This window comes from Falco peregrinus, chromosome Z (assembly GCF_023634155.1).
Source record: "Falco peregrinus isolate bFalPer1 chromosome Z, bFalPer1.pri, whole genome shotgun sequence".
In the NCBI taxonomy this organism is placed as follows: domain Eukaryota; kingdom Metazoa; phylum Chordata; class Aves; order Falconiformes; family Falconidae; genus Falco; species Falco peregrinus.
Window position 1 is genome coordinate 12227737 of NC_073739.1, and position 26440 is coordinate 12254176.

Genomic DNA, 26440 nt, shown 5'->3' on the forward strand with positions numbered 1-26440 from the left:
ACCTCTGTGACTCCACCACGCAGCCTTACAAGGCAAAAAGGCAAACAAACACCATCCAGGGAACAGCAACAGCAATGACTTGGTGGGTCTACTGCTTCATTTTACCACTTGTTAAACCGATGGTGATAACATGAATTTTTAGTTATCTGCTATGGACTTATGGAGGTGTTTTTTCTGCTCCCAGTAACCACTGAGCTAATAAAAGAATAACTACAGATGCATTTTTTATCATGTAAGAAAATAAAAATGAAAGGCAGAAAAATTGGTTTCAATTTCATGCATCTAAGAAAAGAAGAGGCTTTACTGTTACTCCTTCCTTTACTACAGTGACTGCTAGAAATTATTGCAAAAATCTGGACTTGCTATTGCAAGTTACAGAGCACTAGATTTTCTTCCTAATAGAAAGATACTACCTCTTTTGAGTCCTTATGCTACTTTAGGTAAAACCTTCACCGCCTCTGATGCTGTCACTTTGAACAGCATATGTACATCCTCACAGAAATGCAATTCACTAGCTTAAACCTGTTTGAAAAGTCACAAATAATTTTTTCAGAACACCAAAACTTTTATTGACGTATACTTCAAACAAATTGATTAAAAATCCTAAAAAAAACCTAGGATGTGTCAACATGATTTTGAAGGTGAGCAGAGGTACCTGCAACTGTGAAATGATAGTTTTAGCAAACTGGCAAAGGGCAAACCACATCACAGAAATACAGATAAGAAGCTCTTTATCTCCCTGAAATTGCAAGGTGATCCAAACTCTGTTAGCATTGACTTCTTTGAAACAGTTTGTTTCAGCAAGCCTTTGCATAAACACAGCACTCAATTTTTCTCCTCCCGCCCCCCCCCCCCCCCCCCCCCCAATCCCTTCTCACCATTCTTCAGTTCATTACTGGTTAAAATGAGGGGGAAAGCCATATGCTACCTCCCTGTCCTGTCACCTCAGGACTTTACTCCTCTTCCCTTGCATGGTATGTCTGGAGTGGCGTTTCAGCAAACATCTTGTTTTGTATCAAGAACCAGACTGCTGAATGTTGGAAGTGAGTTTGTTACGTGGTGTACTTTGACAAATAAATGTGCAGAAGGAGAGGCATAAGACATGTGAAACTTTACTGGATGACCTGCCAAAGCATAAGGACAAAGTGAACTAACTGAAGCAGTTATGATCTCTACAATCCGTATTTCCTCCCAATTCTGCCCTCTCTCTCTGTTCCAGGGTGTGTTCTGCCTGCAAATGAAGATAACCTCCTGTGCCCGGTGTCAACTTGCTCAGCAGTTGAAAGAGCTGCAGTAAGTTAATAGCTGTGATTCAGTATTGGGTAAAAGAAGCAGAAAAGAAATAAAAGAGATTTCCAGACAGATGGTGCCGCCCATTGTTATACTCTTGCCCTAAAGTCCTTCTAAACAACAGCAACAACTCTTCCACTTAATGAGACTCTTTCCCTACCTTCTCCCCATCAAATTTCTGATGTCTCAGGAAGGACATCTCCCCTTTCAGCAGATGCATCAGAACAATTTGGAAGCTGACACAAAATTAACTGTCCCTGCCAAATTTGAATACACACATTTTACTGTACAAATTCTGCAGCTTCGTTGCTGTCAGCCCGACTCTTTCACCTCATCCCCCTCTCCTGAAAACAGGATAAAGGCTCCCACCACAGCAACATCTATTACTACAGCAGTAAGTCCTGGGCTAGATCTAGTATATGGTACTGACGAAACAGCTTTACCAGCAGTGAATCTGAAGTTACACTGCTGGAATTGGAAGTCATTTTGTCGATAATAGCATGGAAGAAGATTATCATTTCTGACGTCACAGGCACTGATGTGAGCTCTGACTGGGTTGTACCACTGTTCATATACATCATAGTAGGAAGTGGATGCAACTATTCAGCATGGCTTCAGGCCAACTACCAACAAATTGCCCAAGTTACATCTGTTATTACAGCACACGGAACACTACCCTCTGTTGCCCCAGTGAAGGCCAGTTGTACAAATGTGCCTCATCCCAAAGCCTTCCCATCTGTTGCCTCTAGTGACTGGACAGACTGCTTTAAAGAGCTATGGAGCTATAGCATCTTGCCCATTTGGAAGATCTTAATCAGAATGAATAAATGAACTGTGAAAATGGATTTGTGAGGTTTTACTGAAGGGTCATTGAAGCCTGGAAGGGGAGTGCCAGAGGAAAGGGACAATGTCTCTCTGCTTCCTTTGCTGTACCATCACCCCCCCCGGAAACAGCCTCTGCCAGTAAAGCTAGATGTTTCTTGAGTCCAGCTTCACTGTCTAGAAAGCTAGGTTTTACTGGAGTTTGCTAATACAGGGGAAGGTTCAGACACAACTATTGGAGATCTCTACCTTGCAAATGCTGAAAAAAACCCCCACCCAAAAACCAGAGTAAAACATACTTGATGATCTCTGCCCTCTCCCGTTAGTGAGAGTGACTATCACTGAAGTTACAACCAGCCCTAAGAAATTGGCCATTTTTTTCAGTTGGAGATCAAGGACAGACTTAAGATGCAACAAAACTTTACTCATTCCCTTCTGCAGAAGAAACTGAGGTCGTCACAGGGAACAAGGTGAGTTTTCCATCCTGCTGTTATGCTAGCACTTCACACATGGGCAACAAATCCTTTTTTGCATGCACAAAGACAGGCAATAACTACACAGAGTAAAAGATGCTTAAGTAATACCTCATCCCCAAAAACACAGCACGTACAGTTGCCCAAATTGCAACTGGAAATCAATCTATACCCAGAAACATTTTTCCATCAACTCCCTGTCCTGGTGGAGAAATGACCTAATCATTTCTTTGCAGTAATCTGTGGTTAATTCCCTTTGAGATTAAATGTCAGTTCTTTGCCAGATGCTGTTTAAGACATCAGACCTTTTCTTTTGCAGGCTGAGTGGGTTAATCCAACAGCATCAATTTCTACCTGGATAATTTCTGCTCACAGAACTTCAGTTACTGGTGAAGTAATTCACTATTTGAGCACAATCATTTCCAGAGCAATTATTAAAAAAAAAGGTTCATCTGTTGTGTCAGGTTGGAAAATTACAACAAAGAAGCTGTCTAACCAAAATATCATTAAGCTTTAAAAGGGAGGGAAGGAGGGAGGGAGACATGCAATAAGAATAAGTATTTTAAATGTTTCACTGTCATCATCAAACAGCTTGTTAATAACAAAAAAACCTGGCAAATACAATGGATAATTGAGCTGGTTGGCCCCCAAACCAGGATCAGTTAGCACTAACCCCTCTCTCCTGCCATCACTGTTTGGCTATACGGTAGCAAGACGAGATCCAGTGAACTGGGGACGCTTGCAGGGCTGCAGGAGCACTAGTGGAGCTGCACTTCAGGACATCCCATGCAAGCGCAAAGGCTTACAAACACCTGCAAAAGGGTTGGCAGTGAGGTAGGCTGAGATAGCTTCCTGCCAAAGTGCTGAGAGAGTGCAGAAGAACAGCCTCCAGCAAGACCTCTGGACAGCAAGTGCCATCACTACCTGCCCTCGGATCTCCAGCATGCTGCCTGACCCACATCGAAACCTCCTAGGAGACCAGAATGAAAGAACACGAATACCCCAACAGATCAGATCACAAGAGCAGAGAACCCCTGTTTCGGCTGTTGAAAAACATCCTTCCTTTACCCTGTGTGCATCATCTGCTTTCTGGCTTTTTTTCTTTAAACGTGATCTGAGCACTTGCGACTTTAACAACCAAAAAAGCAGAAGGACAAAAAAAAACCAAAACAAAAAACCCAACCTTTCCCAAGTTCAGATCTAACCCACCCACTGAACATGCCAAGGCAAGTACTGTTTACACCGCCGCTGCTCCAACTTCAGAACGACAGTGTCCTAAAAAAATTGTCTTGGAAGTGATTCAGCATCACAAAGACAGACCACAGAACCAGGGGTTTTATTATTGCTATGGTCCCACTGCTTCTGTGTGTGTGATGCCTGCTTTGATTGCACTTTTTCAGCCAAAGCTTACATTCCACACAATATGTATAGCACAACCACCTCTTAGCCACTAACAGCATCAAAAGCAGGACAGCAGCATGTTTAGCTGTGTATCACTTTGCAGACTGCTTTACTGAGAACAGCAACCACTGGCCAGAGCATTCAGCTTTTACTTAAGCCAAACCAAAACAAAATATTAACAAAAAAACAACTTGCGAAATTTAACCTCAACTTGCTCACCCACCTGAAAAGCATCTTATCAAACAATCAGAAATAAGAGAGCTAACTTAATGAGATCAAATAAAAATGCAGAAGCCCAAAAGTGTATTACTAAACAAGAAAGAAAAAAAAAACCCACACAAAACAAAAAGGAACTCGTCTTTCCTACTTTCCCTTCTGCCTTCAGCTAACTCACACCTGTACACCTCAAAGAGTTTTTAAAAGGTGTTCCAGGGAAGTCTGCAACTTTCTGAAGATAGAAGAGACTTACAGTTTCCACGGCTTCAGTCTTCACTTTCAGGAGAGCAATACAGCTGTTAGCTTTCCTCATATAAGGGGGAAAAAAGACGAAGCTTTCAGCAGTAATCCAAGGCTAGAAAGAAAATTATTTCAACACAAATTTAAGTAATTGTCCTTACATTCAGTAGGACTCTTCCACAACACAATAATCAACAAAGGATCCAAAATCTACGTCATTTGCATTCACAGCACAGCCTGTGCTTTGGGGTGGGGTGGGGGTGGGGAAGACATCAGTCAAATCTTTCTGAATAGGAGCTCTGTGGTTAATCAGGGAAAGATCATTGTTCTGGTCTCCATAACTAATAATATGAGTACTACAGGACTGCTGCTAAATCGTCCCATGACAGAAAACAGCCTGTAACGAGCTCAGCAAAGACGTGTCAGGTGGAGCCTCCTTCCCCACGCTAAACAATTTCATGAACCCTACAGAGGCAGCACTGTATGAAACTGTCCCTCTTCCCCACTGCAAGAGTAAGGAGACAATCTGTCACCTTATTCATTTACCACACACTGAACGAATTTACAACCATAAAACAGTACCACCGTGCAGTGGCACTCCCTTTGAGAAGCCATCTACTCTCACAGAGAACACATGGGTCAGGAGAGACATCTTCCTACTCATCCCCTGGGGGCAAGATCAGACCCCCTGCCCACTCCTCCCAAAAAGCACATAAATCTGAATGTATATAAAACCATCCCAAACAATAAACCTCTATTCACAGATTTTCAATGCAAAAAATTCAGTAGACAGTACACTACCCTGAGGCACTTATCTTGCAGGGAAATGTTTTCCATATGCCACTCTTATTTTGCCTGTCCCTGTGCCTCATACCCCTTTTGAGGCTGACAAAAGCAGGCTGAGTTCCACCAAAGGCCAGACAGTCCAAGTGTCAGTAATTGACCTATGCATGTCTGCCCTTTTCCTTTACCTGCTCTGATGTTTATCCCCGGAAAGGACCTTCAGTTGTTTTACTGTGGCCACCATGAAGGCTCTTTGGCGAGTAGATTATTCCTCAAATTACAAGTATTTCATTCCTTCTGGAATTGTTTTTGTCTTGGGGTTGTGTTTGTTGTTGGGTCTTTTTTTGGGGGTGGGTTTTTTTGGGGGGTGGGTTTTTTTGGGGGGTGTTTTGCTTTGTTTTGCCTTTTTTTTGGGGGGGGGGGGGGCGGGGCAGGGTTGTTTTGTTTATTCAGGGAAACCAGGAGTCTGATCCTCTGCCTATGAAGTTCAAATGCATTTTGTTGATGACCTCAATGGCAGGCAAAGAAGGCAGGAGGACTCCCACTTTCCCAAGCATTTGCTACAGGTCCAAGTGAAGTCAGAGAGCTCCAGCACCATTATTTTGCAGCACGTACCCATGCGATTTCCAACATGCATGAGCTGGTTACTCATGGTAAAAGGTATTTGAGAAGATGATGTTACAGCATTGATTGAAGCAGAATGGATTCTCATTTTGCCCATTGTGACACATTTTCAGATTAATGGAACTAACCAAAAACATCTTGAAGGAAAAATAACAAACATCTTCCCTCCTCTGTGTCAGTGGTAGCAAGATGCTCCATCAAAAGGTCTTTTCTAAGGCATATAAACATCCCATCATGAAGGCAGGAAACTAAACATTGCTGTATCTGATTAAAAATAAAAGAGATTTTTCTTGGCCTTTCTAGTCTTCAGTGTCCAAAACAATTAACTCCTTTCCCTCAGGATATTCTAGGGGACCTGCATCTTTACTATTCTGACTTCTGTTATCAGAATAAAATGCCATCTTTCACTAATCAACATAAAATACATTTTGAAGGGAAAACCCCATATTATTTGGCATTGTAACATGAGAAATCATGAACACATTCACCCTAGATCATGTCAATTACGGTACAAACTGGACTCACATCCGCAGCAGTCTAATCCACAAGGCATGCAGTAGTACACTAGGTTTCTCAGCATACTGCTCAGATGAGATTAAAAAGAAAAAAAGAGGCACTCATTTTCTATTCAAATCTCAACATTTTTGCTATAAATGCCACCACCATCCTGTCCACAACTCAATCATGCTCCTTTTCCTCATTAAATACAGGAATTTTTCTCTGTTACACATTGAGGGATTTGAAATCTGATTTATCATTGGACAAAACTTCATTTTTAGTTTGTGTACTTGTCCTTTTCAAGAATCTTTTCTGTACTTCCCTGACCTAGGTCAGCTTGCACCATCCAGTGCAATTCTCTCACTTGCTCAACCTCCTTTCCTGATTAGTTCCACATTGTACCTATTCAACACACATCTCTTGGGCAGCATTTTCTTGCCTTTAAATCCAAAATGATACTTCATCTTCTCTTGAAGCCTCTTCCTTCTCTGAAAAGATTCTTGAGAGCTTTGCCTTAAAAGTCAGGCCTGCATGGCCTCATTTTCTGCAGCTCCCCCTTTAAAGACAACCCACCAGGTTGCCTTCCCATCACCATCTGGAACCCCTAGACTTATTTCAGTCATTATTTATCAGGAGCGTAGCTTCTCCCAGTGGCCTCCATTAATGCTTGTTTATTATGCATTGCTTAGAGATGATCATTGCCTTCCCACTCTGCAAGGCTGGAGAACCTTTTCCCACCCTCACTTGGGGCAATGAGTTAGCATCTGCCTTAATGCAAGGGATGCTGGCTGGTACATGCATGTTTCTTCAGGTGTTTGGGGAGCTTCTTCAACAGAACTATCAGGTCAGCGTAAGGTAAAGTAACCAAACCAACCACACCCACCCACCCACACAAATTGTTTTAAAACATCTGTAGTAGCAGCACCAGCTTCAAGAAACAACTGCAGCAGCAGCTCCATTAGATTTTTTGAATTAGTGAGTGCTGGAACAATAAGATGTCCTGGAAAATTAATTTCTTATTCCTCTTTTTCAAGTTAAAGCAACATGAACTAGGAAGACTCCAGAGTAATAATGGATGCCATCATTTAATTTCAACATTATGTCAGTACTCTAAACTTGAAGAAAAGAACCACCAAGAAAAGGCCAAGAAAATAAAGAGGAAAAGCACAGCTAGACACAGACTGCTGGAAAATAACACCCATCTGCTCTGGCTTATGTAAACAAGTAACTACAATATGGATGGTCTCTCATAGCACAACCACAAGGAAGCTTCTGTCATATGACAATGTTTTCATAATCTGCACTTTCATCATAATGATTTCTAAAGTAAAAAATACTTCTAAAATAAGTAATTCCAAACCAGTTTATTAAATTATTTTAGAATGGTTTATTTCTACTGACAGACATTAACTTTGAAGATGTTAAATAAGAGGGAGAAAAGTTCAGAGTCACCATGGATAGCTTACGATTTAAGCCACACCATTAACTGGTGCCAGCATTGTGCACGCATGTAAAAGAAGCAAGTATGGTGTATGCTTTTGTCCTCCTCCATTATAAACAAAAAAACCCCAAACCAAAACCCAAGCAAGGAGCTGTTTATTAAAATCATTCTGAACACTGGGGCTGCAAGAAGTAGTTTTCACCTCACAGAGCCAAGACGGAGGCATTGCCTCACACTAGTAGGTGGTAGAATTTAATTCCTAGTGCATTCTCATCACAATTTTGCTTACTAATCAGTATCATTAAAGAAGACAGTAGTAGGCAAAGTCACTTGTATCAAGGTATAAATCACCATATAAGATATCAGAATGCTTTTCTCCAGCTATCACTCCTCAACAGGAAAAGCAGCAAGAACATAACCTTCTCAACAACTTACAGACTTTTAATATTTATTTCCAAGAAGAAAAAACAAAGTAGTACAGTTAAATACTTCCACAGATCAGCAACAGAGACTCCATTTGTTAACCTCACCTGACACCATCCACCTTTTGTTTAAAACTCAGAAAAGTAGTAGTATGCTGTCATTCTTCTGAAACGAGTTTGTATTTAAACATTCAGGCAATATCCTTTTCACTAGATAAAAAACATCTGGATGATAACAGAATGTCACAATTCTTTAAACAGCTTTGAGGGGGGCCAATGTTAAGGCAAATACTTCTTTTTTCCCCCTCCATCCACAAAACAGATGTTCAATCTTCAGGCAGAATGAACCACCACAAAACACAATAATCTGGAAATGCTGAAGCCAAGGAAGTCCACAATTAAGCATGCCAAACCCAAAACCCCAAATTACAAATGTACTATCCTAATATAGATCTACACAGGCCCTGACCAATGGTGCACAAACAAGAGTTTAATTAAGTTTATCTGAAACAGAAACTTGCCGGCCACCCCCCACAAAAAAAGTACATCAAAGACTGCAAGGAGTCAGCTTAACATAGTTCAGGCCAGCACCAATGCAGACAGAGTAACTGTTTATCAACTTCTCAAACTATTCATGCTGCTCCAGAAATATTTTTCTAACATCTGCATCAGTTCAACTGACTGTTCTCCAGGCAATTTCTGCAGTGCTGTATTTTGCATAGTTAAGCTGAATGAAGTTTAAAGGAATTTAGAATTTACAATAAGAAATAATTATCTTAATGACAGGGTTTAAATTCCCTATTCTCACGTCACTGCTTTTTCCCAAGACCACAGACTTACTTATCTGATGAACAGCAGTGACCCAGAAATAAGATCTTACCTTTGATCTTGCCACAATGGAGGGGGAAGCAAACCCAGTAGCTCAAGACAACAAAAATCGTAATGTTGACAAATGAAAGGTAATTACTTCTTGCCCACCACACGCAAGTCTTTGGCATGCTTAGGGCAATACACACAGAACTTGCGAGTCCAGGCTGTAAAATCAGGGCTGCTTACTCCTTTCTTGGCAGAGATTGAACGGAATTCCTTATCACCACAGTCTAAACCACTGTCTATGCAGCATCCCGCTCAAACAGTTACGGTTTTTGAGGAACAACTTTTAGGGATGATCAGGAAGTCACACTCCCCAAAATATCCCTGGAGCAGCAACAGCTGTCATGGATGCTCAGCAGAGAGCTGCAGCAGAGTACTGGGGTTTGGCCTTAGGTAGCTCGCTCTGATCATTCCATGAATTCAAGATTTATAAACACAAAGCAGTTCTCAAATATGCCCTGAAAGGAGAAAAATGCAGGACATACAAAAATTTCATCACCTTGCTCTCTGACTCTTCCCCTTTCAATTATCAAGTGAAGTTTAATGCAACTTAGGCTGCTGCCTATCTGAAAAAGCAAGTAAACACTGAGGAAGATTAGCACACAGCTTGACTAATTCACTTTAAGAATTGACTTGGATTAACTCTGATTTGTGTTTAGCAGACAAGCTTTTAGTGCATACAAGAGGTCACATGAATTAAGTGGGTTCTTGTAAATTCACACCATACTTCAGTGATTACTCAACTTCAGCTAGGTCCTCAGCATACATACTGCCCAATGGAAACAACAAATATTTCAATCAGAGCATTTAGGAGACACCAAGAATTCAAGTGGAAAATGCAAAGCCAGGGGGAAGAATGCAGTCAGTGTAGAACAGCAAAAACCACCACCACCACCTAACGCACACAATGGCAGAAAAGTACTATCTAGTCTGGGTCACCACTTTTAAGCTACATGCCCTTTGCACACCTTTTAAAGAGCAAGAAAGGAGAAAAAGCAATCCTATTGTAACTGAATAGCAATGGATTGTTCTTAAAGAAAAAAGAAAAGCAAACCTAAATATTATTTTGCCTCAAACTCTACCCTTGGAACTCAGTTCCATGCACATTAGCATGGGTACAAACATTAAATGCACACACACTTCAGAGCCTCCTTAAGACAGTTCATTACAAAAGCATAAGGTGTAAAGCATTACTCGGGAAACCATTAGGATTCTCTTTGCAACCACACAAATAAGCTAAGTAGTACAAGGGACACAGGCCACAAAAGGAGAACATACTGAAATCCATCCACAAACCAGAGTTTTTAGGCACCCCACCGTCGCAACCCACCAGCTGTGTTCATGACACCAAAGCTAAAGGCTCATGCTGAGCTCCCCTGACCCCTGACAAAGCCCACTTAGGCATGCAGGGTCTGGTTTTCAGTCTCTCCTGCTGCTGAGCAGCCTCTCCTACATCAGCCCCTTTACTCCGCTCTCATGAGACCCCACGTGGAGTACTGCCTTCAGCTCTGCAAGCCCAATGTAAGGACATGGACCTGTTGGAGCAGAGGAGGGCCACAAAGATGATCAGAGGGCTGGAGCACCTCTGCTATGAAGACAGGCTGAGAGAGGGTTGTTCAGCCCAGCCTTCCAGTACTTAAAGGGGGCCTTCAAGAAAAAAAGGGGAGGGACTTTTTACAAGGGTTTGTAGCAATAGGATGAGGGGTAATGGTTTTAAACTGAAAGAGGATAGATTTAGATTAGACATTAGGAAGAAATTCTTCACTATGAGGGTGGTGAGACCCTGGAACAGGCTGCCCAGAGAAGAAGTGGATGCCCCGTCTCTGGAAGTGTTCAGGGCGAGGCTGGATGGGGCTTTGAGCAACCTGGTCTAGTGGAAGGTGTCCCTGCCCATGGCAGGAGGGCTGGAACTAGGTGACCTTTAAGGTCCCTTCCACCCCAAAACCATTCTATGGATCTACACAAACATGTGTCACACAGCAGAATTGGCACCATTTTGGAGAAACCCAATGGCTGCTACTTGGTCAGCCACAGTGTAGGGTCATTGCTGGGTCCCATCTGCCTTCAGTCTTGCAGCAGTCTCCTTTCAAGGGTGCTCCACTTAACCCAACAGGCAACACTGACTGTCAGGAAGAGTAAAGCAATGTAACTAACCAAATCCTCAAAGTTTTCCAGTATAACTATACTAGCATCCCTCTCTAGTGGAGACACAGCTTATGGAAAAGCCCCCACTGCAGGGTCCCAAGGGGAAGTTCAAACACAAGCAGAACGGTCAGGGGGAAAGATGGGGCATGGGATCACTTCTGGCACAATTACGGGAGGCAGATGCACAGCAGCTTGGCATTCGAGTTTGCTACTAACTGAGAAACATCACCTCATTTTTGTAGCTCCCCCATGCCTGCCAGTGCTAAAGCAGGAAGGAGTAGGGTGTGGCTTCAATGCCAAAGCCTTTCCTGCAGTTTTGTGCCACTCTCCTGAAGGAAAAAAGCAACTGCTTTCTCACAATAATTGTACCACGAGTCCCTTCACAGTATCTTCAAGGCTTATTAAGAAAATTTTAAGGAGGAAAACCAAAAAAAGCTGGTTGAGAGACTTCTTTACAGGTCTTTGTCATTAAAATCTGAGCAACTGGCTTCTGTTCATCAGAAACTTTGTGGAGGAGACACTGAAGATGGAAATATGCAGGACCATGGTAGAAGTGTTCATTCAGGCATACAAGTTTTAAGGCATTTATGTGTTCTACAGTCATGTAATTCCCTCCTGTCATCAGGTTGTCATCAGCTTGCCCATCCCTCCCTGCATTTTTTCTCTAGGCTGAACCTCTTTGGATGCTTTTGCATGTGAAACTTCAGCAACCCAAGGCAGGGAACAGAAATATATTTTACTTCTTGGAGAACCAGGCACTAAGCTATGCTACTCCTATCACCTGTTTGCCAAACTGCAATAATTCCAGAGACCTATTTTAAGCCCATTCACCAATTACCAGAATTGCTTTGATCACAGCAATACCCTGAAGTCTCAGTCTGCTTCCAGTCTCACATGCATAGGATATTTGAAATAGGACACTGCAAGTGCTGTAAACAAGAAGCTGAAAGACTAGAGGAGCAGACAGATGAATTTGGAAAAGTCTTCTCTAGTTTGCAAGGTTTCCATACAGGGAAATGCACTGCTCCGAGGTGAAGTTTTCATCAGTTCCATTGAAAGCTTTAGGAGGGGCAAAATGAACCTGGTGCATTGTGAGCCACATCAGGACAGCTCTCAAAGCCCTGTGTAGAAACCATGCTCAGGACAGGTCAAAGGCATCCTGGCTCATCTCCACAGCATTAGTCCCCATGTCTGCCACATTTTGGGAGTAACAGCAAGCAAAAGTAAAGACCACTAAACCTGATAGACATTTATAATGGTATCTTTCAAGTGCAACATGTCACATTCATAATGGTATTCCTCGAACATCAGGTACCTATCCAGACATCCGTTTGCCTGAAGTTGCTTACCCCATCACAACATCTCAGGAGAACACAGGGAATCCTATTTCCATGACTATAGCAATGAGGGAGCAGTGACCCTGTTGGAGCACTGGCCTTGCATCTGCAAGAGCATAGCAGTTTACAAAGGGAACACATCAATGGAAACAGCTGAACACCCCAAGGAATTCTTCACCAAAAGCCAAGGCTCCATTCCTCAACCAAATCTAACAATTATGTGGATGGTAAACACATGCTCAGGTGTGACTTACAGCACATCCAAGGTGGCATATAGGACAACATGCTCTTAGTACCTTAGCTGGTTCCTCCTGACAAGACAGCAGTACCCAGGAACATTCTCAGCACAGACCCAGGGAATATTCAAGTTATTTTCCTGTACCAATAATTTGCCAGTCAGACACTTCAGCAGAGCTGTGTACACATTTGCAAAGGCATCTTCCAAGTACAATAGTCATGACATTCAATGCAGCATAAATACAGAATTTACTGTGCAGCATTCTCCTTTGGGATTTACAGGCTTGTTATATCAGTCTGAATCTATTCTGGTCTATCGCACATTGCCATACCAATTTCCTCAATGCTTCTGAACTTCAATAATTAGTTTTCTATGTTAAAAACTAGCCGGCAACTATAGAAATGTACTACAAAGTTTAATCCTATAAGCGCATCCTGAGGCAAAGTAGCCAAATTGTCCCTATACATCCTACTTACAGCTTCATTACCACACCAAAGCAACACCTCTCCACTGCAACTCATCGCAGGACTCTACCTACCTTGTAAAACTACTGACCCAATCTCTACAGGGAATCACTGAAATTTACGTCTACCAGCTGAGCTGTCAATGAAAGCGCTCTGAAATGCATAGATAGAAAACACCCACCCCTGCCAGCCTTTGCTGCTACTTTGTATTTTCTTACACGTAACTGTGAAAGTTATTAGTAAAATAACAACCAAATCTTAAGGGTGCTAGGACCCAACAAGTGTCATCACAGCCACACAGTAAGGGACTGGAAAAAACACAAGAAAATGGATCCCACCAAGAAGTTCAGTGAGCACCTGACACAGGCAGGGGAACCGAAGGAATACCATGTCTTGACCACAGTAAGTACCAGCACCATCCCTCCCAGTTCAAGGCAACTTCTAGGGGCAAGGTGATCTCCTGCCGACACAGCAGTTCTCCACTGAGGTCTCCTGCCTTTAGCCAGGCAGTCGAGGGCCAGCAGCTGTACCTGGTGCTGCTTCTCGACAACTTGCTTCACCTTGCCCCAGAGCAGCAGACAGTGGAGATGCTCACCACCTGCGAGGCTGCCGTGCTGCCAGCTGAAGGGACAGTGACCACTGCAGCAGCAGCGACTCTTGCTCACTGCTGGCAAAGTTGATTTGGAAATGAGCAGCAAAAAACCTCGGGCTTTCTTCTGCACCACCAACCTGGTGACACCTGCAGCCTGGCTGGGGACAGGAAGAGAAGGGGAAGGCACACTGCCCATCACACACTGCAGCTATGTAACGGCACCCCAGTTCCCTCACTCTGTCAGCAGCAGCAGCTCAAGGCGTCGGGACACCGTCCTGCAGGTCTGACATCCACAACAGATCAAAAGCAGATGACTAAACATTTAGTGAAATGCAGTGGCAATGTACCCGTCACCAATGCCCCACTGCAACAGACAAAACAACACTTGCCACGCTTGCAAGATATGTAGCTATTTCCTCTTGAGAGGTTAGCAGCCTTTCGCCTTTCCTGCACACACCGACCTGAAGGATAACTACCTAACAGATAGGAATGAACAGCATCTCCCTTGACTTCTCAGATACCAGTAAGTCTTTGCTGGAGTTAGTGTCAAAGCTTAGTGCTCTTAAATAATCACACACACATTCAAAGAAAATTTGAATCTCTCTATGCAGTTAAACATTCAACACTCATCCAACACTTTTTTTTTTAATTTAAGCAGAACTGCATCCAACTTCTTCACAATAAAAAAGGATACTGTTCTAGTCATACATATTGTTTTCAGCCTGGATGGAAAAATATCATCCTCAATGGCCGAAGAAGTTCTAAGAAAAAGTCTCTGCAAACTGCTCCTATAAATAATGTACTGGCACCATTTTGTATTTGACATACACGCCCTAAAAAGAAGGGGAAGAGGGAGGGAAAGGGGCTTACAATCAAAAACAGTATGCATTTCCTTTGCCAGATTTTTACCACTCTGAAAATCTCCAGCATTCTGTACAGAAAGATCTTCCCTTTGATGTCAATCCAATGCTTTTTTGCTTGCTCCTGCAAGCACTGCAGTATGCAATAAATTTTCTAGCTGGCAAAGAAACGGATGTACTTTCTAGAGAGTACCTCTGAAATTCACCCTACTTAGAGGGTCACTGTGGCACACAGATTCCTAAAGAAAAGGCTAACGGGTGCGTAGGTCTCATGCGGGCATGTTACAGACATTTGAAGTTCATCATATATGACCATCAAAATGATCAGCACTATTTCATCAGTTTCAAAATCCACTTCAGCCGATGTTTGCCTGTTGTTCACAGCCAGAAGCAAAAGCCGATATTACAAGGCTCAAATACTTGCCATCTTTGTATTTTTAAATAGAATTTAGAGGTTTTCACCTTCTGTCTAGAACACGCCACATGGGAGCCAAAACAAATAATCAGTGCCAATGCCTCTCAAGTTGAAGTAATTTAAAATAAAAATAATGCAATTGGCACAAAACTGTAATGCAGTTCTCACCAATACAGTACTTGTGCCCCCAACATGTTTCCTCCTGAAAGAGATGCAGCCGTCCCACTTTTGCAACTGGAAGCATTTTTCATGTCACTGATCCATGCTGTGTACCCCCACCTCAGCAGCAGACCACGATGCGATCTGCGAGTGGAAAAATGGGGAAATGCTTACCTCCTCTTTCCCTAGCAGGAACAACAGCCAGCTCCTCATCCAGCTCCACCAGTGATAATCTTAAAGGCGTTTGGAAAGCAGAACACTCCCCACACGCCCCAGCCTAGGACACTGTCCAGGCTATTCATTCCAGGAGTAGCCTGAGGAGGAGGGACATGGCTTCTGACCCCTGGCAGCATGGCTGGCAGGGGCACGCATGCCTTACCCAGACTCCTTGAACCACAGCAGCCACATGAATCTGTGGCTGTTTTCATCTGCCAGAAGCAGAGGAAGAAGGTTTGCTTTTTTTATGAAGAAATACTTCTTCACAATGGGGCGAACATGCCAGTGCTCACCCGTTTACATGCACTAACATAACTACCTGCATTATGTGGGTCAAGAAGGAGCCAGATGCAGTAGAAAGTAGATGCAGGTCTGAGAAAAAAAGTGTTTAACAAACTACTCCAGGCTGTGCCTGTCAGGAAATTCTGGGGACTTTGCACTGATCTAAGCAAGGGTATTGTTCCCTATGCAGAAATGTAATGTCTTAACCACCTTAAAAGGTCTTTTTGAAGGGCTTCTTAGAGAAATGGAATGATCTTGGAGTTGCCATATGTAATAGGGACACACATATACTACCCAAACTGGCACTCACTAGGTTCTTTTCCTTACTGGTGCTAATTGCACAAATAGCAGCTACATTTTCAAGAATAAGAGGCACCAGTTATTAAAAAATGAAAATTGATCCTAGAGTGAAACCTTCAGTTAAACAATGACCAAGACTTTACAAGCCAAGCATGCTGTTAATCAGCTCAGGTGTGGAGGAAGAGCTTCAGGCAGTCAAGGAACAGCAACAGGTGAAAGGAGAGATCTGGATATACAAAGGCAGGCACTTCTCAGAATTCTTGAACTTCATTAAAAATCAAAACAAGGCACCAGACCTGCTTCAGATGTTCACTCTCATTTGCTTCAGCACAGCAATGAAAGTGCAAAAATGCATAGGCAATGCTTCTACTTGTTTTAAAGCAACTAAGCTTGAAAGATAAATGAAGAAAACCAAAATCTGAGTCCCCTGAAACGTAAGCAGAACAGCAGCTCTTATTCCCTCCATAGAGCTTTCCTCTGCCCTAGAGTAATCTAATATTTCTGTCAAAGCAACACACCAGCCTTGCACCTAATCCAAAGCCATTCAGTGCCAACAGAGATTTTAGCATTGATGCCTATGGGCCATGGATGAGGCCTTAAGCACTTGCATTAGCTACAAAGGACACAGGGAAAACACAAAATGTCTAAGTTCAGCCCTAATGCTGCATCACTGAGGAGTGTCACATTTCTACAGCATTACCTTGCAACGCATGGAAAAGCAAAGTTAAAAACATACATGGAAAGTGCTACATAATCACTACCTGTCCAGGCCATTACCACCTCAAGTCCCTGTTGATCAGATCTTTCTGGAGAGCAGTGGGCTTCAAATTGTCATTACATCACAAGACTTCAAATGGGAACCTTAACTGAAGGGAAAGCAACCTTAAAGAAAAGGACAGAGCAAAGGGGGGGGGGGGGGGGGGGGGCGGCGGCGAGGGAAGAGTGCAAATAGGTTTTTTCAGCGATTACCATTGCCTTTTGATAACTCCTGTGCTTTTGTTTAATTTTTTTTTTTTTTACAACAGCACTGTTTACTTTTTTTAAAAAGTTTGCTTCCTTTTCTTTTCATAGTGCTAAACTGTTAAAAAAAAAAAGAAGAATATAACCTATTGTGGAAGAAGAAGCAGCAGTGAAATACACAAGAACTAATCAACAAGCTGTTTAGTAAAACAGTTGTGTTTCTTTTTCCTAGCACTACTTGTGGCAGTTGCAGTTCAAACAACCCATTTACACAGATTTAAACTGAATTTAAGTGTCCCTTAAATTACATGCATTTTTCTTTATGGAAGGGAGGAATTCTCACAAACATAGCTGATTCGAGCTTTGGGAGGGAAATGATAATGAAAAGGACAACAGTCTCACAGTACAACCTGTTCCCACTCTCAAATTCTTCTAGGTGTCCTTGGACATCACCAAGACCATAAGTAACAGCTGTGAGAACTCCCCATCCAGCCCTGTCGGTGACAGAGCTGCACATAATTTCCCCCTGAACTCATGCAATAAAGAAGCCACACAGACAGCAAATGGCACGGTAACAGCGCTCAGCAAGTGCAGGCAGGTCACCACCTAGAGGTGCTCCAAGCCAGCTCTTCAGATATCTGCAGGAGGCAGCTTACCTCTGAGAGCCAGTGCACAGAACTGCTGGGTACTCAAAGATGGTGGTGGTCTCCCAAAAACAAAAGCTACTCAGAAGACGTGCCTTTCGGTTTAAACCTCAGAATATCAGAGAAAGCAAGCTCAATACGGAGATGCTACTAGGAAACAACTGTTTATTAAGGTGTTATTAATGGCCCATCAGAGCAATGCAAAAGCCAGCCCTTACAGAAGTCCTACCTAAGTTTCAGCTCCAGAGCTAAACACTTTCATCAATACCCTTGTCCTGTATTCCCCACATGGTTTTGCTGTGTGTAACAAGCTTGTAACAAGCCAAGTTAAATTTTTTCTCCTATTTCTTAGCAGAGAAGTAATTAAAATATATGTTTTATATATCATATTTTTACAATCTTCCAGAGTTACTGATGAAAATCATGCAGCTGTTAATTATCTTTGCACACAGTGATAAGACTGCCTGTTAATCACTCATTAAGCTCACATATTAAAGCTGGGTACACAGTGTAGCATTACTTCAATTCTGCATTTCCCATGTGTTTTGTCTCAAAAGCTGTTTAACCTTTCCACCCTTAATATTTGTTTTGAAGAGGGAAGGAAAAGAAAGCAGACACCAGTCAGTATTCTCTCTCCAGCCAGCACCATTACGGGTAACTTCTCAGAACAAAGTTTGTAGCAGCCAAGGGTCTAACCAGTGCAACCTGTAATAAGGAGTGATCTGGACAACAGCATACTGAGCATGAAGCTATGTTTCCACGTATTCCTAAAATAACATTTCCTTAGTTATTTGCAGCTGAAAAGCCAGAACCACAGCTCAGGTACAATTGCACAGGATGAGACACTGTCAATCTTTTCTGGAAAAACACAGCATTTGATTTTGGGTAGTTAATATTTAATAAAAACAACAGTAAAATGCTGGCCTATCGAGTTGCTTTGTAAGTCTGAGCACGTATCAGTTAAGGAAAAACGTATGACATGCCTAGAGCTGGTATTAGCGAGCTGCAGGACGGAACCTCACTTAAGCCCGTGCGCAGAGAGTATGCTTCAGTCCACTGCTGAAATTGCCAGAAGGTATTATTTTAGTACTACAGTATACCCCATCCTCACACAGGAGTAAAAGGCTGCATGGCATGCAGTCCTGGCTGCCAAATTGAAACATGACTCTCAGACCTGAGAGTGACTCATTTTAAACCAAATGGTACAACACACCAAACCTGACTTAGCTTGCAAGAGAATTTCTCTGAAAAGATAGAATTGCAGCAGTTTTAATTGTAAAAGAATGCAGCTACCCTAATTCCCCAACACTTTGGGAACACAGGTTGCCTACAGAGGCTCCTGCAAGAAATTTTGCCTTGAACCTTAAAAAGAAAAATTACAGCGGGGGAAGAAAAAAAAGAAAATGAGGATTTGAGCAGCTTCTAATTTTTCTAATTTCTTCAGACAACTGAACTCAAAAAGGTATGACCTTGTTTCACAGAGAAATGCACAAGAAAAAAAGTTTAGGCATTCCAACATTTTTCTGATAAAGGGCTATACAGAAAACTTTTCACACATTTCCAAAGGAAGGATCTTTTTTGGCTGGGAGGTTTCCCATTGTGGAGCTATTAAAAAAGAACATGCACAAAGGAGTGAGACGGAGAAACCTGGTCCCTCTGGTTCCACCTCTCTCTTCTCACTTCACTTTACTAATGGCTTTTAACCTAAAGCTCCCCTCCTTCTTCCCACCTTGCCCATCTTTCTCTAATACTCCATACCCTGATACTTCCCATTCATCCTGTGCCTGTGCTTTACCTTTGCAAACACCAGGGATACACGCACACATGTCCCATCTGACTTTGGCAGGCTCTTCATCCAAAGGACTGAGGAAGTCAGGGGAGAGAGGTGGCAATCATTTTTTTAGCTAGGACTTTTTCCACTGTCTTAATTTGGTATAAATAAATCCAGAGAGACTTCGTGGAAAAAAAAAAAAAAAAAAAAAGAAGTTAAAAAAAAAGAAGAAAAAAAGTTAGGACAGGCCCTAAGTAAGCGAACAGTGGCAGTACTGTCAGTGTCCCTTCATCAGCCAAGTGTCCATTCCTTACTCCAGGCCAGCCTCAGCGGCGTTAGTACAGCAAGAACAGCTGCCGGACCCGCCGCCCAAGCCCGCCCAAGCCCACTCCCACGGCGCCCCGTGCCGGACCCCCGCTTGCGGCGCGCCGCCCGCCTCGCTGCGCCGTCCACCCGCCGCGGTTGGCACCAGGTCCGGCAGCACCGCGGAAAACACCCAAAAAGAGGAGGAAAAGCCCGGCGGCACGCAGGCGGAGCCCCGGGACGGCGGGACCCCTGCTCCGCTGCGCGGGCGGCCCGCCGCGGGGCGCTTACCTGCGGGAGCTGCGCGGGCGCGGCTGGAGGGAGCGCGGCGCCGCCGCCGCCACCGGCGCGCACAGAGGGATGAGAGAGAGGGCGGGGGGCGGGGAGGGACGGGCTCCCTCCGCCCCCGCTCCGCCCGCCTCCGCCGGGCGGGGGCCCAGGTGCGCCCCGCGCCGCCCCGCCCCGCCCCGCGCCGCCCCGCGCCGCCCCGCCCCGCCGGACCCCGCGCCCGCCCCGCGGTGGCCCCGGCCGGGGAGCGCCCGGCATCCCCGGCTCGCCGGCATCCCCGGCTGTCCCGGCGGCGGGCTGGCGGCCGGCCGCGCCTGGCGGCAGCGCTGGCCCGGGTCGAAAGCTACCTCGAGTAGGGGCTGCGGGGCTGCGGGCAAAGGCTGCCCGGCGGCGGCATGCGGGTGTTTCTGGAGCAGCCGAACTTCTCCCGCTGCAAGTGCTGGGACCCCCTGCGGCTGCCGGCAGGAGCCGGGTGCGAGATCCTCTTACTGGAAGAATCAGTCCGTGCGTTCACCAAACCCCTGTAGCTGGAAAGGGGCAGGGTTGCGCGGCGGATACTTTTCCAGACTTCTTTAGAAGTGTTATTTCATTATACACAACCAGATTCAAATTTCTTCTACTACCCCCAGCCCCCCACCAGCTTTTGCTGTGGAATAGCCTGATTCCGTTGGGTTGCGGGAGCATCTAGAGGCCACTTTTGCATGTGCATGCATCAAGCGAAAAGGCAGTGTAGGCTGCACGGCACTTAGCATTCAGAGGCTGAAGTGCCTAGGCGTTTCTAACCCCTGTAGAGAGATTTTTAGAGAGATTACTTACGGCTATACAACAAGCCAGCAACTGCCTCCAGCGGTACAAAAGCCCATAATGAAAGACCAAGCCCATTTAAAGTACTCCTTGTGTTTCCCAAGAAGCCAGAAAGCAGCAGAGAGAGTTCTCCTCAAATCACACCTTTGCTTGTGTACTGTCAACACAATGATGACCCTAGCTTCTACAGCTACTGACAGTATCTACTGTATCACTTATATTGCTGTTATTAGAAAGATGTTCATCATCCGTGTGAGCACATTTTTTTACTGCCATGTCTGGTTAGGAGCTCTTTCCCTTTAGGAAGCAGTCAAATGCTCTTGTCTGTGTGTGTATCAAAAATGGTTATGTATGTGTATATATATCTTTATTTCAAGAAGACAGAAGTTTGGTGCCCACACGCTACCAGACCTTGTTTTTGTACTCAGCACTGTGATTTAGCACAGAGACTGAGCTTTAACATGCTGAAAAGTCTTGTTAAACATTCAGCAGGCCATTAACTTTGGCAAATGCTTGATTTCATCCTCTATCCATTTTCAAAGCAAGCTACCAAGTGTTTGCAAGGAGTGACCAAGAAGCATGTTCTTTTACAAGCTCTAATACATGGTTTAGCATCCATACACTAAGTGTTGTGACAGTCTTTAATGGTTTCCCATCTATGCACAGGCTGCATCCAGGTCGGACAACAACTGCAGGCTGGAAACAGTGTGCTCAAACTGCACGTGTACACCCTGATGGTAGAAATGGGGTGACTTGCATGACCCACCGGTTGAAAAGCAGATCTTCAGAATGTAAAAATGATTCCTCCCATGCTATGTCAATAAGTTTTTCTTGTGTAGCTTCATTATAAACCAGATTTTACTCAGCTTTTTTGGGAGTCAGGGGCTGCCTGCATGTGTCTACAATTCCTGTCCTGTGCTTAGCCAGTTCCCTGGGTACTGCTGTAACAACCAAGAATAAGTTAAATATAATCAAAGCTTCAAGCAAAGGATGAGCTGACAGGACCTACATCTCAGTGGCAAGACCTACCACCCCAAGCAAGCAGGAGCATGTTTCATTGTGATGGTGCAGGTATGAAGACGGTCGGTGGGAAGAGCCACTGCATCTGCACATTGGTAATTACCACTGCATAGCCTCCATAAAAACATCTCACCTAGTATGGTTACTCAGATTTGCTGGTTAGGACCTTCTCTAGTGACTTTACCTACTGACGCCTGAAGGAAAAGAGCAGTCCTGTGCTCATGGGGAAAGCATGATCTGTGCATGAGGTGGAATTATATGAAGGCAAAATGATGACACATGTTAAAAAAGAAAAAAAGTATTTCCGAGTCCACCTTCAGTAAAGTAAGGTAGTTAAAGCAGCAATGTTTTTTCAGTTGCTCTGATATCTGTTAGTGAGTTCAGACAAGCTTGCTTTGCCATGAAACAGTGACTTCTCATTTATTCAAGGCTAATATAATTAATTCTCAGTCTCCTACTCTTGCTCTAACTAGAAAATATAGGCAATCCTCAGTAAATCTTAGAAACAGGCAAATACTGAAGGTCCAGGGGAGATCATGTGGTCTGACTAAGTTTAATGAATGTAACTTCTATGAGACTTGGCTGTGCTGCTCCGTGGTCTGAAATGTGTTTATGTAATCACACACAGATGTACTGAATCGCATCAGATAGGGAAGTAGTTTTCACATCTTTCAGCCTGGAAAAAAATTCTGATTCCAGAACAAACCTTCTAAGTTCCATGTGCTCGATTTTGTGAATTGATTCAAATCATAAATATGCTTAACATGTACGCACATTGATATATTTAATTCTCAGTGTTCATAGAGTTTCAGCAGTGTTTGCAAGATTAGTCATACAGACCCAGAAAAGTTAAACATCTAATTCCTCTTTGGTAAGGGCCTGGAAAGTACCTCTGGTGTTTTTAATTAAAAAATAAAATTCAGGGAATTTACAGTTAAGATGTCTCTTCATTGTCACTTCTCTATGCAGCATACTGTGGTGTTCTTTTAACAATGGATAATTTAATTTCAGATTGGAAATGTGCCGCATCTTTCAGTGCTGTGGATGCTTTGAAGGAAGTGTTAGATGAGACCACAATTAATAGTATCTTAGTGGGGAAAAACTGGGAAGCTTCAGCATTATCTGAGACAGGAATATTAGAGAACTTTAAAAATATTTTCAGTGTAGACTTTTTATTGATCAGCTTTTAAGTATGTTCCAGTTTCTTAAAACATCACTGTCCACAATGAGTTGCTTAAGCACATGTTACGAAGAACAGCTCCAGCAATGCATGCAGAATAAAGAGCTCTCTGGAGTGTGACTTTTTGCTCATTTGTTATATATAGACTATCCAAACCCCAGTGCTCAAATGTAAGGGATCTGTTCAGAACAGGATGCAGAGGAATATGAGCAAATAACCTTACCCACAGTTGGAAGACACACTGTTCTCCAGAGCAACTTCAGACACATCTGAAGTCCCACAGAAAGAAAGCAGCCCTATCCGTAAAGCCACGACATCTTTGTTCTGTTGTGACGCTTCTGCCCTCCTTCAGTCTCCTCTGGCCTCCTGCTATGTATTTACAGCAGCAGTGCACGATGGCCTACGAACCATGAACTCCCAAACCTGGAAAGCTCTCAAGGCAGAGAGCAGCTTTTTCCATGCAGAGTTTCTCTCTCCCTGGCTCAGCTTCATGCTGCTCAGACCTCAGCTCATCTAAATGCTTCTGCAGCGTAGCTGGTTGCTGAAAAGCTAACACAACTGTACTCCTCCTGCAAGCCAAACTTTGGCTTTTCATGGCTTTCTGCCCACATCCAGCCCCTAACAGCAGGACTGCAAGGCTGTGATTGAAGGGAAAGTGGGTGCCCATGGGTGCCTGAGCAAACCAAGGGTTAGCGATGTGCCCACAAAAGCAGAGGAGATGGCTGTCCCCCATAGCCTCCATGGAAAGATCTGGGTCAGGTAACACGGTTTAGAGCAGCCTAATGCCAGAAACAAGAATGGCATCCATCCAAGTGATCAGCATGTCGGCTCTTTGTGAAAGGGGCTTTAGGTTTGTCCTGGCGCTTGCACTATCCACGCTGCTCTGAGATGGTCACACCAAGATTTGTAAGATGCTTCAGGCAAGTTACTGTGAGAAGTGTGAAGGAGTCCAATGCATTAGTGGCAAATCCAGTAATAACTTGTACACCTGAAGCCTCAGCTTCACTGACCTTAGAACCCATGTGTCAGTAGGTGCCAGAGCACACAAGAATTGGTGGTGTGAAGCATATGGTGCTTGTTTGGGTTGGGCGCGGGGACAGGAGGCTGCCTTTTAGGAGCAGAGGCCAGGAAGCTGACTGTTGTGGCAGCTTCAGAACCACAGGGGAGGTGAGAGAGTGAGGGCAAGCTGTGAGTTTTGGGGTAAGGGCAGAAATGGGGATAGCTGCAGGATCCACAAGGGGAAAGCAGTGGAGATAGGCTGGGGACATGTGTCTCCCATGGGAGGGCAGCAATGTTGAACAGCCCCACGTGGCATCAGTCCTTTGGCTTGGAGATGTGCCTGGGCTGGAGCCTGGGACTGGGTCACTGCTGCTGTTTTGGGGAAGCTCTGCTTTTATGCAAGATGCCTAAAAGCCCAAGTAGCCACCTGGACACTGCTACTTGGCCAGCATTTTGTTCTCCAGGTTCTTTAAGAAACAGCGTTTGTTTGTAGGGTGTTGAAGAAAGACTGGATGGTGAGTGTTTTTCTGATTTATCTCTTCATAAAGCATAGGATCCCAGTCTGCTATGAAAGAACTGAAATCCCCCTTCTCAGGAGGATACAGGGAGACAAGGAAGAGCTTTAACCCCGGCAAGTGTTGCGGCAGCCAGTTAAAGCGTGCTTTCACACATCTCCAGCACTCACCTCTCTGACTCTAGCTGTGAGGTCCAGTGAACATAAAATCCTGTCCCAACAGAGTTCATTAGCTAACAGACAGCATCTAAAATACATAATTTTTCCTGTCTGTGCCCTTTCACTGGGAACTCAATAATATTTTTCCACCAAGAAATTGAATGCTGTACTACTTTACAGGATTAAAAAAAATAATTCTCGGAAAATGTCTGATGGAAACCGCTGCACTGTATATAACTTTGCACATCAGTTTAGTCTGTTTAAATGTCAGATCTCTGAAGAGTTGCTGGAGCTATCACTTGAAAAAAAAATAATAATGGCAGGTGAAAAACTCAGTCCAACATTAGAATTTCATTTCATTCAAACAACAGTATTTATCATTAATGTCTAAGTGTTGTTACTTCCACTGAAATATAATTTGCCCCTTCTGTCTCTTCCAGAGCTTTGGCACCATGAACCACTAAAACATTTCTGTGTGGTGCTGTGTCCACATGGGGATGGGGAACACACAAAGGAGAAGTGGAGTGGGATTGAAGCTTTAACTGAACAAAATTTAAAAAAACCCACCCTTTCAAACACAGGATAAGACCTGTAATATTAGCTGAACAGTAAAGAATTTGGATATATTTAGTTAATGAAAGCTATTGCTTGAAGGTAAGATTGGTTCATTTATGTCTGCACAATAACAGCCCCAATGCAGAACATATGAATGCCAGATGGCTGGAACTGTTCCATTAATGAACTGATGCTTTCATTGTTCTGAATTTGATTTTGTAGCTTTTTGCTTATAATGATTTGATTGCACCATTAAAAACCTTCAATAAATTCCCAATAAATTATTCAGTGCTCAGAATGCGAAAGAGGAGATGCCTCTCTGCCTCCATTTTCCATTGGCCTTAAATGGGACTTGCAGGTGTATAACACCTCTGGCAGTCAGGCTGATGAATACATTTCATGCTGTTTTCTTAGTACCGCCATTTAAATAATGTATGCAGGACCCACGCACAATGTTCTTCTAAGGCACAGGAAGATTCATTCCAGGTGACGCTCCATTAGAGTCAATGGAGTTATCCAGGGAGGAATATGAAGGACAAAAAAAAAAAAAAAAAAATAAAAAATCATGGGTGTGTATATAGGGAGAAATTCCTTCCAAATATGTGAAAATACAGGAGTAACATCAGGCACTGGGAGACACACTTTTCCTCCAGAGCACAGGCCTCTTTCATTAAACATAATTCCTATTATAATAATCTTCCCGGTCTCCAGGTTTAATTAATAAGCAGTCTAGGAATCTATTTCTTGTATATGTTACCACAGGCACATTAAATTTCTGGCTTACACACCTCCTCTCTAAACTTGCTCTAGGCTTCAACACTCAACTCCAATGCTGTGGCTCTGCTGCCACCCTTTGTCACAGACAGACCTGGTATAGTTAGGTGACAAACATATCTCTGTCCTCTGTGGCTCCTCTCAGATCCCCGTGTCTGAACAGAACTTATGAACAGGGAGCCTGGAAAAAGAAAAAAAAAAAATCTAGATATTGGTTAGCAGTGAGGAAAGGCTTCCTACCAAAGCTGGGCTTCTGCTCTACACCTACCTTTGAGATGCTGGAAGGGCTTCAGTCTCTAGTGCCAGAAGTGAAGCCAGGTCTCTTATTTCTTCTTTTACTTCCACTTCAGTTCTTTTAAGGTTGTACTTATTAAGCAA

General features: G+C 43.6%; 1 protein-coding gene across 4 annotated transcripts in view; it reads right to left on the reverse strand.

Annotated features, from left to right (window-relative positions):
- The window catches only part of LPAR1 (lysophosphatidic acid receptor 1), a 77500-nt gene extending 56921 nt beyond the window's left edge, over positions 1-20579 (reverse strand). Inside the window, exons 1-2 of one of the 4 annotated variants that reach the window (XM_055791066.1) lie at positions 20061-20152; positions 19491-19648 (exon numbers count right to left, since the gene is read on the reverse strand). The gene's annotated coding sequence lies outside the window, so the exon portion shown is untranslated. Of the gene's footprint in view, positions 1-4455; positions 4558-19490; positions 19649-20060; positions 20178-20404 lie in introns of those variants that run through there. The other 3 variants (XM_055791065.1, XM_055791067.1, XM_055791064.1) reach the window with 3 other exon arrangements.
- Positions 20580-26440: the final 5861 nt, after the last annotated feature.